A 12,635-nucleotide genomic window follows, 5' to 3' on the forward strand; every position below is an offset into this window, starting at 1 on the left:
GAAATGGAGTACTGAGATAAAAAGAGACACAGTCTCAAGAAAAAGTGGGCTGTAATAAAGAACATAGAGAATAACAACTAATTAGGGCTGTTTTAGTCAGACCCTGCCTGACTGAAGCCTCAACAACAGGCCCCGAGCCAAAGCTGACCTTTAGATAAACCTTCCAACCAAATGTTATATTTGTATCTGCTCGTTAATGAGTCATTATTAGCAATATGATCTCTGTATGTGTTCATTGGTGAAACATGGATTTACCTTTCTGTGTTTGGAAACTGGACAAGGCCCCATCTGGCTTTGTTTGGGGCTGTGGGATCAGTCACCTCCCTTGGTTCCTCCTTGAGCCGTGGCCAGGCTTTGGAAGAAGCCAAACAGGAGAATTAAACCAGTTATTCCCACGCTAGCACTGATGTCAGCTTGTTTGTCTAACAGTGTAAAAGCTGTGGCCTCTCACAGTGAGGTTGGAGCCTCACTGGCTGCAAAGGTGGAGGCACCTGCAGGAATTCCCAGTGTCCAGGAGTGGCTCTCCAGTCTGTGGCTGTGAAAGGGTTAAAAGCACTGTGTCCAGGCATACTTGGGCAAGAATAAGAGACATTGCACCCAGTATGGACGCTTGCAAAAATTCAGCCACAAGCTAAAGACACAGCATGAAACTTTGCAAGAAATAGGGAACAAAACTGGCAGGAATGAAGGGCAGAGCTTGCTAAAACCAGTGAGGAAATTGCTGAAACAGCCAACAAGAGACTGTGCATGCCTAGAGGAGAAAGGTGAAAAGGGCACGGCAATGAAGACGTCCATCCTTCATCAGGAGACCCCCGAGGAAGACGCAGAGCCTTCCTCAGTGCCACCACCAGTGTGCACTGCACCTGTGCCTCGTGTATGCTAATGATTGTAATGAGTACTGAGAAATCGTTTATATAACCTCACCTTTTCTGAGGAGAAATATGAATATGCATAGAGTGTAACCGTATATTGTAATCTGCTGTGTGCCTGTGTGCGCTGTTAGGAGGAGATATCCCTGCACACCCAGCAGGCTGAATAAAGCAAATCCCCTCCTTGGGCTTTGTCTGGGAAGTGTCTCTTGGCCCGATCTGGGGCCATTCACGTCCATGGGGTTCTGTCAAGTCACAATGGAACCTTGGTGCCCTGTTGTTGCACAGCCTCACAATGCTCTCCTGATGCCATGAGGTCCCTCCCTCGGTGACACAGTGCAGCCCTGGTTCCATGAGGGGCTCTTGGGTGCAGGCCTTTTTCACATCTGAGCCTTGCTTCCATGGGTTCCATGGACTGACAGGGGCCCTCTGCATTCCATGGGGCCCAGCTAGATCACAGCAGAGCCTGGCTTTCATCAGGTTCTGATACCTGTTCTGCCAGCTGACAGGGGTGATTTAAAGAACACAGAAACCAATGGGAAGAATGGTCTTATTTTACTGTGAGTGTTAAGGCAACACAAAAGTTAAATTATGCATTCAATAAAACTACCTGCAGGGCATCTTGGGCTGCAGAGGCACCGATCTGTCACAGGCACTGACGGGGGCTCCACGATGACATCGCAGGAGTCCCCAGGCTGCCAAAGAGCCGGGATGTCCCAGACACTCCCAGGGGTTCCTGTCATGGGCACAGTGGGAGCCTCAGGCAAAAGCTTTATTTCTTTATTACAGAAAATCCTGCTGGGTTATGAGATGGAGGAATGACATCCAACAGCCACCATGGATCCTCAAATCCCTGCAGGGTCCCCAGACTTCCAGAATTCCTTTTAAGAGAGGAGACTGGGATCAGCTGGATCCAATCCTAGCCCCAGAATTTGTCAAAGGTGTAGAGACTGCACAGGTGGAATTAAACCTTAATGCAATTTGTCCCATACAATTAATGATGGAATACCTGATATATTTTTATACATATGGCTTTGATTGATTCTGATCATGATTAGAAGAAAGAACTTAACCACGGTTATTTACTTCACAGTACAGGACCTATAACAATTATTAGAATATTCTGCTTTAGGAAGCAGTTTTGGAGTCAACAGGGCCTGGCTGGATTTGTTGGAGCCCATTGCAGGCAGAGCCTCCTGCTCCAGCAGGAACTGCCTTTCCTGTGCCAGGAGCAGGGCAGGTCCCACTGCAGGAAAAGCCCCAGGCCAGCCCCAGCACAGGGAAGGGCTCGGGCACAAGGGCAGAGTGCCGTGCTGGGAGCTGTGCCAGGCAGAGCCTGAGGCACCAAAGGCACCTTGGCAGCAGCAGCTGCTTGCAGGCCATGGCCAGAAGCCTCCCTTGGCAGCCCGGCCTGGTGGCCAGCACTGCAGAGCTGCTGCCTCAGGGCTCATTTCTGCCTGGGCTCTGAAAAGCCACTTCTGCTCCAGGAGCCGGCCTGGGAAGCCATTGGCCCCAGCACCCTGGGGACAAGATATGAATGACAAAACTCTTCATGCCAGCAGAGACAAGGCAGGGGCAGAGGAAAGGGCAGAGCCAGGCCCAGGGGACAGGGCTGCCATGGTGATGGCTGAGAGGTCACTGCCCCTGCAGCAGCCTGGCTGCCCTCAGCAGACATTCTGTCCACAAGTTTTGTGAGGGCACCCAGCACATCAGAGAACCCACACAACAGGAATTCTGTGCTTGGGGATGAGGGGGTTTCACTGGGTCAGGTTGCACAAAGCTCCTGCTCTTGGACAATTCCGAGGATGAGGCATCTACTTCTCTGGAAAAACAGTTGCAGTTTTGTGCCACTGTCATAATTTTAAAATATTTCCTCCTTTTAACAAATGTAAATCCACCCTCATTTATTTCAGAGATATTGAGCCTTGTTCTGTCACTGCAAGATTTGGGAGAAAATACCTTTGACCACTATTTTTCCATTTTCACAGACCTTGGAGAGGACCCAAAAATCTCCCAAGATGGGGTTTGGAGGCCTCTTCACATAACCAGCAGGGAGAGGCTGATGGCTCTGGGCTCAGTGGTATTGAGACTGAGGACAGAACAGGAGCAGCCCAAAAGGGATTGAAGGGTGGTTTCAGAGAGGCTGGAGTTTTTCTTCATTGTATAAAACAGCCAGAGAAAGAAATAATGGCACCAAGGGTTTGGAGTGTCCCTACCCCAGGAGGCAGGGATTCTACCCAGAGAGCCACCATCGGGCAAGGGGCGTGATTTAAAGAAGATTCCCCCCATCCACCCTGTGGGGTGTGCCCTTTCAAGCCCAGGAAAAGATACTCCACCCCATCTGGTCAATAAGGAATGGCCTCACAATGTTCTTCCTTTTCTGTACCCTCATTGGTTTATGTTCTACTGCAATGTCTCCAGCTTAGATTTTTTCCTTGATTGTCCTCCTTGATCCACCCCTTTGCAGTCCCCTGCTCCTCCTGCTATTGGACTCCAACCCTAAACTTCACCCCTAAACCCATGACCCCACCCCCTTAATTTCTTTTCTTGGGCTCTGGCACAATAAAGGATCCTGGGTAGTGCTAAACCAAGAGCCATCCTGTTGCCTTCCTTTCCCTGTTGGTCATCGGTGCCTGCCTGAGGTCTGAGACTCCGGGGCCTGGAGGAGTTGTTACGCTGCTTACTGCAGCAGAACCCAAGTGCAGCTGGGGAAGCCCAGACTGGACACTAGGGGAAAGGAATTCCCTCGCCAGTGCAGGGCTGTGGTGCAACACATCTCCCAGAAGGAGCCTGGAGCAGCCCAAGGCTTTGTGTGGGCAGGCAGAGGCAGGCAGGAGGCAGAGCTGTCAGCAAAGGAAGGGGCCAGCCAGGTGGGGCAGCGGGGGATGACGACAGCCTGCAGGGACAGAGGCACAGGGCAGGGACACCGTAGGACAGCCTGGGCTGCACAGGGCACAGGGATGGGCAGCAGCTGCAAGGCCCTGACAGAGCCACCAAAGGCAGCACTTTGGCCATGGCAGACACAAAGAGCAGCAAAGCCCCAGAGGGTGATTAAAGTCCTGGTGCTGTGTCTGTGCTGCTGAGCTGGGCCGGGCTCCTGGCCCAGAGGCAGCTCCTGGCAAGGGCAGCGCTGCAGAGAGACAGCTCTGGCCAGGAGCAGCTCCTGGGCACAGCCCAGCAGGGCTAGGGCACTGCCAGGGCAGCTCAGGGACACCAGCAGGGCACAGACAGAGCTGACAGGGGCTCAGCACTGGCAGGAGCTGGGGGATGTCCCAGAGGGGGCTGTGTCACAGCGGCACCTCTGTGGCTGTGTCATGGAGGCACAGAGCAGCTGTGATGTCAGAAAGGGGGTGTGTGACAGCACAGAGTAGGCTGTGTGAGGTCACAGGTTGGGCTATGACACCACAGAGTTTGTTGTGTGAGGTCATTGAGCAGCTACAGCATCATAGAGGGGATTCTCTGTGACATCACAGAGCAGGCTGTGACATCATGGCATGGCTGTATGACATCATAGAGCAGGCTGTGAGGTCACAGTGTGTGCTGTGACACTACAGAGTGGCAGTATGACATCACAGAGAGGGTTTTGTGACATCACTGAGGGTGTTGTGACATCACAGAACTGTCTGTGACATCATAGAGTAGGGTGTGAGGCCATGGAGCAGAGTCTGCCGTCATGGAGGGTGGCCCTCTGTGACATAAGAGAGTGGGTTGTGACATCACCAGGTGATGGAGCAACATCATAGAGCCAGGTGTGCAATCACAGAACAGACTGTGACATCACAGGGTGACTTTGTGACATCACCAAATCTTCTGTGACATCACAGAGCAGCTTTATGATATCACAGACTGATATCCCAGCACTGGCCCTGTGATACCATGAAGGGGCTTTGTGACATCACAGAGCAGCTGTGTGTGTCATCACTGAGTTGCCAGTGATTTCATAGAGTAGGCTCTGTGACATCATAGGCTGGACATTATAGAATGGATTCTGCCATCACAGGGTATCTGTGTCACATCACAGAGGGGTTGTGACATCATAGAATGGCTGTGTGACATCCAGGATAGGTTGTGTGATATCACAACATTATCTGTGACATCATAATGAGGGCTGTGACATCACAATGGGCTATGTGACATCACAGGGGCTTTGTGACATCACAGGGAATGTGTGACATCACAATGGGCCTGTGTGATGTCACAGGGGGTTGTGTGACATCACAGGGGCTGTGTGAGGTCACTGGGGAGGTCACTCTGCCCCAGCCCCCCCTCACAGTTCCCCCAGAGCAGTCCAACGCTGCTCGTGCACAGCGGGGTCCCCTGTCCCCCGGGTCCCCCCGCCCCCGGCGCCGCAGCCTCCCCCAGAGGATGTTCCACGAGATCGACCCCAGAGCCTGACACGGGGACGGGGGGCCGGGGCTGTGGGAGGTGGGAAGGGGGACAGGGACCCCCTGGCAGTGTCCCTGTGTCCCCCAGGGCCAGAGCCTAGGCCAGGGCTCCTTCACCCTGTTATGAACGAGGGCTTGAGAGCACTGAAAAAATCCCTGGGAAAAGATCAGCAACAACCAGATTTAATATTAAGCGACAGCACCACAAAGTTCCTTGGCAAGAGTCACTCTGCTCCTGACTGGACACTTCAGGCACACCGGGGGAACAAAGCAACAACAAAACCAAACCAAATCCAGGTAAATAAAGCAGAAATGAACCAAGAACTGTCCCTGTGAATGTGTGTGTGTGACACAAGGACAGTGAGGGCAAGGATAAAAGGAATATGATCTAAAAGCTGAACAGAGCTCAAACTTAACAGGACTTAACTTATACCTTAACCTTAACTTCTACTGTAAACTTAAGAATTTAGCAAAAGAACAGCACTTAACAGTCTTTAACCTCATTTATAACCTATGACTAAATAATTTAACAGTGGAATAACAATTAACAATAGTCATCTTAGCTAATAAATTAAACCTAACAAATTAGCAAAAGAGCAACTCTTAGAAGCAATTAACTTAGCTTAGACCTTGTGACTTAACCTCACCTACAGGCCTGACTGACTCAGCTATCCAACCCCTCCGAGAGCAGCATTTCTGCCACATTTCCCCAGCACAGGCACTCCTGTGTGCACACAGACACAAAGAGTCAGTGCAAGGCACCTGTGAGAAATTCCCCTGAGGGCAGGAAATGCTCCCTGTGGATGCTTTGGCATCTCCCCAGCAGGCGAAGGGTTGAGCCTGGAGGAGTGGGGGGATCGGCCCAGGCTCCCTCGTTGTTCAGGATCCCCGAGTGCAGCAAACGGGAGAGTTCCCGGCTGGGAGAGGCCCCACTCAGAGGGAGTCGCTGGCCCAGGAGAGCTCCAAGGGGCTCCTTTTGCAGCGCTGTTTGTAGGGCCCCAAGAGAGGGGCTGCAGTCACAGCAATGGTTCATCCTGGCCGCACTTGGCATCAACAGCTTTCTTTGGCAGTGTGAGAACAGGGATGCTGTGCCACTGAGGGAACAAAACCAGTTCCCAGAGCTGCTCCTACAGCAACCAGGAGCTTGTTGGGCACAGCAGTGCCTGGAGCAGACAGTGTTTGTGCTGAGCTGCAGAGGAGCTGAGCCCAGGGGCTGTTGGCCAAGGCCGAGGCCCAAGGAGCATTTCTGAGCTGGCCGGGCGGCCTGAGAAGGGGAGGGGGGAATGCAGCAGCACAGGGCCCATGGAACCAAGGGACCATGGTGACACTGTGGGGCCCTGTGACACCCAGGGACCATAGTGACACTGTGAGACCCTATAGTGCCAAAGGTCCATTGTGACATTTCAAGGCCTCATGGCACAATGGAGAGACCATTAAGAGACTTCACAGCCTCATGGAACCAAGGGGCCATTGTGACACACAATGGAGTCAGGGGATCATGGGGACCATTGTGACACTATGAGGCCCCATGGAATAAGCAAAGCATTGTGACTCTGAGAGGCCTCATGGAACCAGCGAGACCATTGTGACCCTGGGGGTCCCCACAGAACCAAGAGGACCATTGTGATCTTGTGGGGCCTTGTGAAAGCAAGAGGCCTTTGTGACACTGCAGGGCTGCATGGAGCCAAAGGTTCATTGTGACATTGTGGGGCCTGGTGTCATCAGTGGTCCATTGTGACACTGTGGAGCCAAAGGAGACCATTGTGACACTGCAAAACCCCGTGGTCCAAAGGTCCATTGTAACACTGCAGTCTCATGGAATAGAGGAGTCACGTGTCATTGTGGGGCCTGGGGAACCACAGAGACCATTGTGACAGTGCAAGGCCTCATGGAATCACTGGGACCATTGTGACATTCGGGGCCTTCTGCAACCCAGGAGCCATTGTGACATTGTGTGACCCCATTGAACCAAAGCACCATTGTAACACTGCAGGACCCCATGGAATCAAATCACCATTAGGACACTGTGGGGCCCTGTGGAACCAAGGGGACCATGGTGATACTGCAGGGCCTCTTAAAACCACGGCAACACAGAAGAGGTCTGGCTGGTTTAGCCTCCCATGGACTGCCTGACTGGTCCAACTGACCATGGCATGTTGAAGGCCTCTTCTCTTCTGCTGTTGAAACACTGGTGCTCCATACTTTCTTTCATATGGAAAAGATCTGTCCTTCTCCTGCAGGCATCCATGGCCAGAATTGGGATTTCATCTCCAGATTTCCTTACATCCAGAGATTATTCCCATAGGAATATTGCCAGGACAAGACTGGCTGACAACGGTTTCATGAGGGTCACCTCTCATCTGTCCCCAAAACACTGGGGAAGGCTCAGTGCTTTCCTTCTTGTGGAAAGAACTGTCCTTCTACAGGTGCCCATGGCCAAGATTGGGCTTCCACCTTCAAAATTCCCTAAATTCAAAGACTGCTCCCAGACAAAATCTGCCATTCCTGACAAGTCTGGCAGGCATTGGCCTAGTGAGATTCTCACGTGCCCTCCAAACACTGGGGCTCTGCCCTTCCCTTCCTATGGAAAAGAACTTTCCTTTTCCAGGTGCCCATGGTCAGAACTGGGATTCACCTCCAACATTGCCTATTGTGAGAGACTGCAGGAGATTGTTGGCTCAAAACATTTCATGTGTCGGGGAGTCTTGTTTAAACTGTGTTCCCTTGGACAAGGACACGAGGCTTGACTCCATTTTCATCAGAAGGCTGATTTATTATGTTATATATTATACTAAAATACTACATTACAACTATACTAAAAAGAACAGAGAGAAGAAGATCAGAAGGCTACAAAGACAAGAATAGAATAGGAATCAATAACAAAAATCTTGTGACTGCTCACAGCCTTGGCACAGGTGGCTGTGATTGGTCACTGATTGAAAACAATCCACATGGACCAATGGAAGATGCACCTGTGGCATTCCACAGCAGCAGATAGCCATTGTTTACATTTCTTTCCTGAGGCTCTCAGCTCCTCAGGACAGGAAAAATCCTAGCAGAGGCTTTTTCCCTAAATTATCATGGCAACATCTCACCCTTTTAAATTATTAAATTAAATAGAAAAAGAAATGTTTGCAATCTCTTCTACTGGAGCTTTGCAGAAGAGAGAACAACACCTCTTGAGGTTCATCTGTTGCCAATCAAAATCTCAATCATCTGCTGATGTGGAATGGTCAGGGAAATTCTTCACCTGTAGAACATTCAGGGAAATTCTTCACTTATCAAACATCAAATTCTATTATATCACTAAAACAATCTTAAAATATAAAAAATGCAAACCTCATGCAAGGAAAGTTCATTGTTTCGAGTCCAAACAGCTGAGTTTCAGGACAGAGTCCATGGACTGAAGACGTTCCTCTTTGACATCTCTGGAAGTCCCCTTTGGTCCTGAAACAGGCTTGCAGAATCCTGAAACCAAAGAATTGCTAAAGAAAACAAGAATCATGAAAATCCATTGACAGTCATCAAACAATTCAGAGAGAAAATTCTGGAATGCCCTGGCCACAGCCCTTCATTGAACCACTTGGGCTGAGGCTAATTTTTGGCTTTTCAATGCTTTTGAGCTGCTAGCTCTTTCCACTTTTCTTTATTAATTTTCCTTTTTTTTTTTTTTTTTTTTTTTTTTTTTTAAAGACGAAGAGTAGCAGCAGCAGAGGGTCTCTAGGACCCTTGAGTGGCCCTGGTCCTGGTGGACGGACCAGAGAACCCAGACCTGGCTCACAGAATGGTGGCCCAGGTCCCTGCGGGGAAAGCAAAGTCCCCAAACTGAGCGCTGGACGGGGCGGAGGCCCCGGCCCAGGGAAATGAGCCAAACGGCCCAGAACCAGCCTGTGAGGCGGGCTCTGTGTGCTCAGAACCTGGCAGGACCATGCTGCCAGCGTCCTGAGAGCAGAAATGACCCACTGCTTCCTCCCCCCAGGAGCAGCACCAGTGCACACCGGCAGCTTGGGAAGAGAAGCATTCTCAGGAATTGTCATCCCAGATCTGAGGGTTTCTTGTCCCCAGAGCAAGCGAGCAATGCTTGCTTTGCTCTGTGTCTCTTGCTCCTGCAATGAAAATGCCACTTCTCCTGCATTCTGCCCCTCGGCACCCCCATCCCCACTGGGCTGGGGACCAGAGGCAGATGCCACAGGAGCCAACTCCTCCACGCCGCTGGGGCACTCGGGGGGAGGCAGGCACCCCAACCCCCAGGGAGAAGCCCCCGACCACACACAAAGTGACCCAGAAACCATACTGATTTTGAACACAGCCAGCCGAACTGCTCCTGCAGTCAGCTGGAGGGCCGTGCCCCCTCCACGGAAGGACAGGCTCTTTGCAGGGTCTGATGCGAATGACGGAGCTTCGGAAACCGGCGGGACAACTGGGGTGGGTGATGCGGGCAGCACGGGCGCTGGTGTCGACTCTTGAGGCGTTTCCGTGGGCTCAGCACCATTCTCGGCATGCTCTTGCACTGCAATTGGGTCGGCAGGGAGCGGCGGGACAGGCGGCGGGCTCGGAGCGGGGTCGGCCCGCGCCGGCGCCGCCTGCACCGTTGCGAATTCAGTTGCCGGCGGGGATGCAGAGGGAGAAGGCACGGAGGCAGCTCCTGCAGCTCCCGGGGACAGCAGCACAGCCGGGGAATCACTGTTGTTAATCGCGTTCCCTGGCAACACGGGCGGATCGGCGGGAGGCGGTTCCGGGTGCCGCGGCGCAGACGCAGTCATCAGAGCCGGCGGAGCCGCTCCAAGAGGCTGCGGGGCCGCGGGCGGAGCCGGCTGAGGCGGAGCCGCGGGGTCCGGCGCCTCCCGCGGGGCTGGCTGAGGCGGAGTCGGATCCGCCCCCTCCCGGGGTGAGGGGACCGGAGAGTTCCGCGGCGAAGCGGGCGGGGCCGGCCCGGAAAACGGCGGGCTCGGCTCCCCATCCTCCCCAAGAGAAGGAGCGGGGTGGGGGGAAGGCAGATCTGTTTGCTCCGAAGGAACAGAGAAAAACTTTTGCTCAGCTGTGGGCTGTGCGGGGGGGCTGCAAACCCGCGGTTCGTCTTCTTTGAGAGGCTTCTTTCGTGCTGAAGCTGGCGGGTACGGAGCTCGGCTGCGCCACCGAGCCACGATGTCCCTCACAGCCTTCTCTTTTTTCAAAACACAGAATAAGAGGCCTTGGAACACTAAATATATCATCGGGCGTCTAACACCCTGGTGCTCTGCCCACTCAACAGCAGCCTGCATGAACTCCCAAAGGTCTAAATCGAGGGAGTATGCCACATTTGTAAAAAATCTATGAAATTTTGCCCATCTGAAAGCCTGATAATAACTTTCCTTCCTAAAAATCAAAGTGTGTCCCCATTCGCACCAGAGTTTAATAACTTTCTCCTCTGACGCAGTAAACGGAACCTGAGCTTCCGAAGGTACATTTTTCCAACTTTCCTCCCACCTTTTGCGAATGGCAGGATCTTCAGGAAGGGAAAAAATAACAGTACCTCTAGACAGTGTCTTTGTGGATCCAGCTGTGCAGCTCTGCTGCTCTGCGGTCTCTGGACACAATCTCCAGGAAAGTCCAACAGGTTCTCCTGTTTGCCTTGGCTGAGAACTCTGCCCATCTTCAGGGTCTCGTTTCTTCAGCTCCAGGCTAGATTCCATGGTCACTCTTGGGGTGACCATCAGTTTCACACGTCCAGGGTTCACCAGTTGTTGCTTTGACTTGGACCCCTGGTGCGAGGACACGAGGCTTGACTCCATGTTGATCAGAAGGCTGATTTATTATGATATATATTATACTAAAATGCTACATAACAACTATACTAAAAGAACAGAGAGAAAAGGATCAGAAGGCTACAAAGACAAGAATAGAACAAGAATGAATAACAAAATCCTGTGACTGCTCACAGCCTTGGCACAGGTGGCTGTGATTGGTCACTGATTGAAAACAATCCACATGGACCAATGAAAGATTCACCTGTGGCACTCCACAGCAGCAGATAGTTATTGTTTACATTTCTTTCCTGAGGCCCTCAGCTCCTCAGGACAGGAAAAATCCTAGCAGAGGCTTTTTCACTAAAAATCCTGGCAACAGTTAGGGAAGGGCCTCCAAGGTGGGGCTGGAGCCCTTGGGCTGTGAGCAGAGGCTGAGGGAGCTGGGCTTGTCCAGCCCAGAGCAGGGAAGGCTGAGGGGCTCCTCATCCCAGCCCAGAGCAGTGCCAGCCAGGAGGTGATGGAGAACACAGAGCCAGGCTCTTCACCAGGGGGCCTGGTGGGAGCATCCTGATACAAGAAACTAATTGTGTTTAGATCTATCACAGAAACACGTTTTTCTGAAATTAATTCTAGTATGGAAATCACTTGTGGATGGTGGACTCATTAGACACTGCTGGGACGTTGCACATAGCTCAGGGAAGAGTGTGATTGTTATTAAATTGTATCCTGTTCAACCATGGTCTGTTGGCCAGGAAGAGAAACATTCTGTGCCTCTGAGTCTCCCCAGTTCCTGACACCCAAAGGACACAAACCTGATGAGTTGTGGTTCCCATTCCAGTGGTGGCATTGCACCTCCCTCCACAGCCAGAGCAGAGCTCCCTTGTCCCAGAAAGTCCCTGGCAACGCAGGGATGAAGGAAAGAGGACAGGCTGTGGGGATCAGGGGCAGGGCACAGCCAGGGATGTGGGGTGGTTGTGAGCCCAGGTCAGGAGTCGGTCCTTGGCCTTGGTGAACCTCATCCCATTGTCCTGGGCCCATGGCTCCACCCTGCCCAGATCCCTCTGCAGAGCTTCCTGCCCTCCAACACAGCCACACTCCCACCCACCTTGGAGTCACCTGGGAACTGACTGAGGATGCCCTCGATGGCCCCATCCAGATCAGCAGTAAAGAGATTTCACTGACCTGGCCCCAGTCCTGAGTCCTGGGGACACCCCTGGATGAGACGCCATCACACTGCTGCTCTGAGTGACAGAGGGTGGATGAGGGAAATGGTGGGGAGGGTGCAGGGACAAAGTCTGATTGATTGTTAGCCATAAAGGACCTTGATTTTCATCTGTATTTAGACTGTATTATGAAGTGCTGGGGGTCTATGTCAATTGGGGATTGCTGACATCAATCTATAAACAGGAAAAGAAAGGAGGAAAAACCAGTTCTCTTTGCATTGATTTCAATATAGCATATTCACTTTGAATACACTTCTGAAATCTACCTAATAATCTATGAAAGAATTGAAAACTTATATTACTCCCACAGGCTTGTCTTGTTTGCATGTTTTGAACAAATGTTTATGAGCCTTTCTCACTGAATTTCTCAACTGAAAAGCTCAAGAAAGAAAAGGTCTCTGGAGTGGTGAAATTCATCAGCAACCTCCAAGT

Source organism: Passer domesticus, chromosome 4 (genome assembly GCF_036417665.1).
Source record: "Passer domesticus isolate bPasDom1 chromosome 4, bPasDom1.hap1, whole genome shotgun sequence".
NCBI classification, from domain to species: domain Eukaryota; kingdom Metazoa; phylum Chordata; class Aves; order Passeriformes; family Passeridae; genus Passer; species Passer domesticus.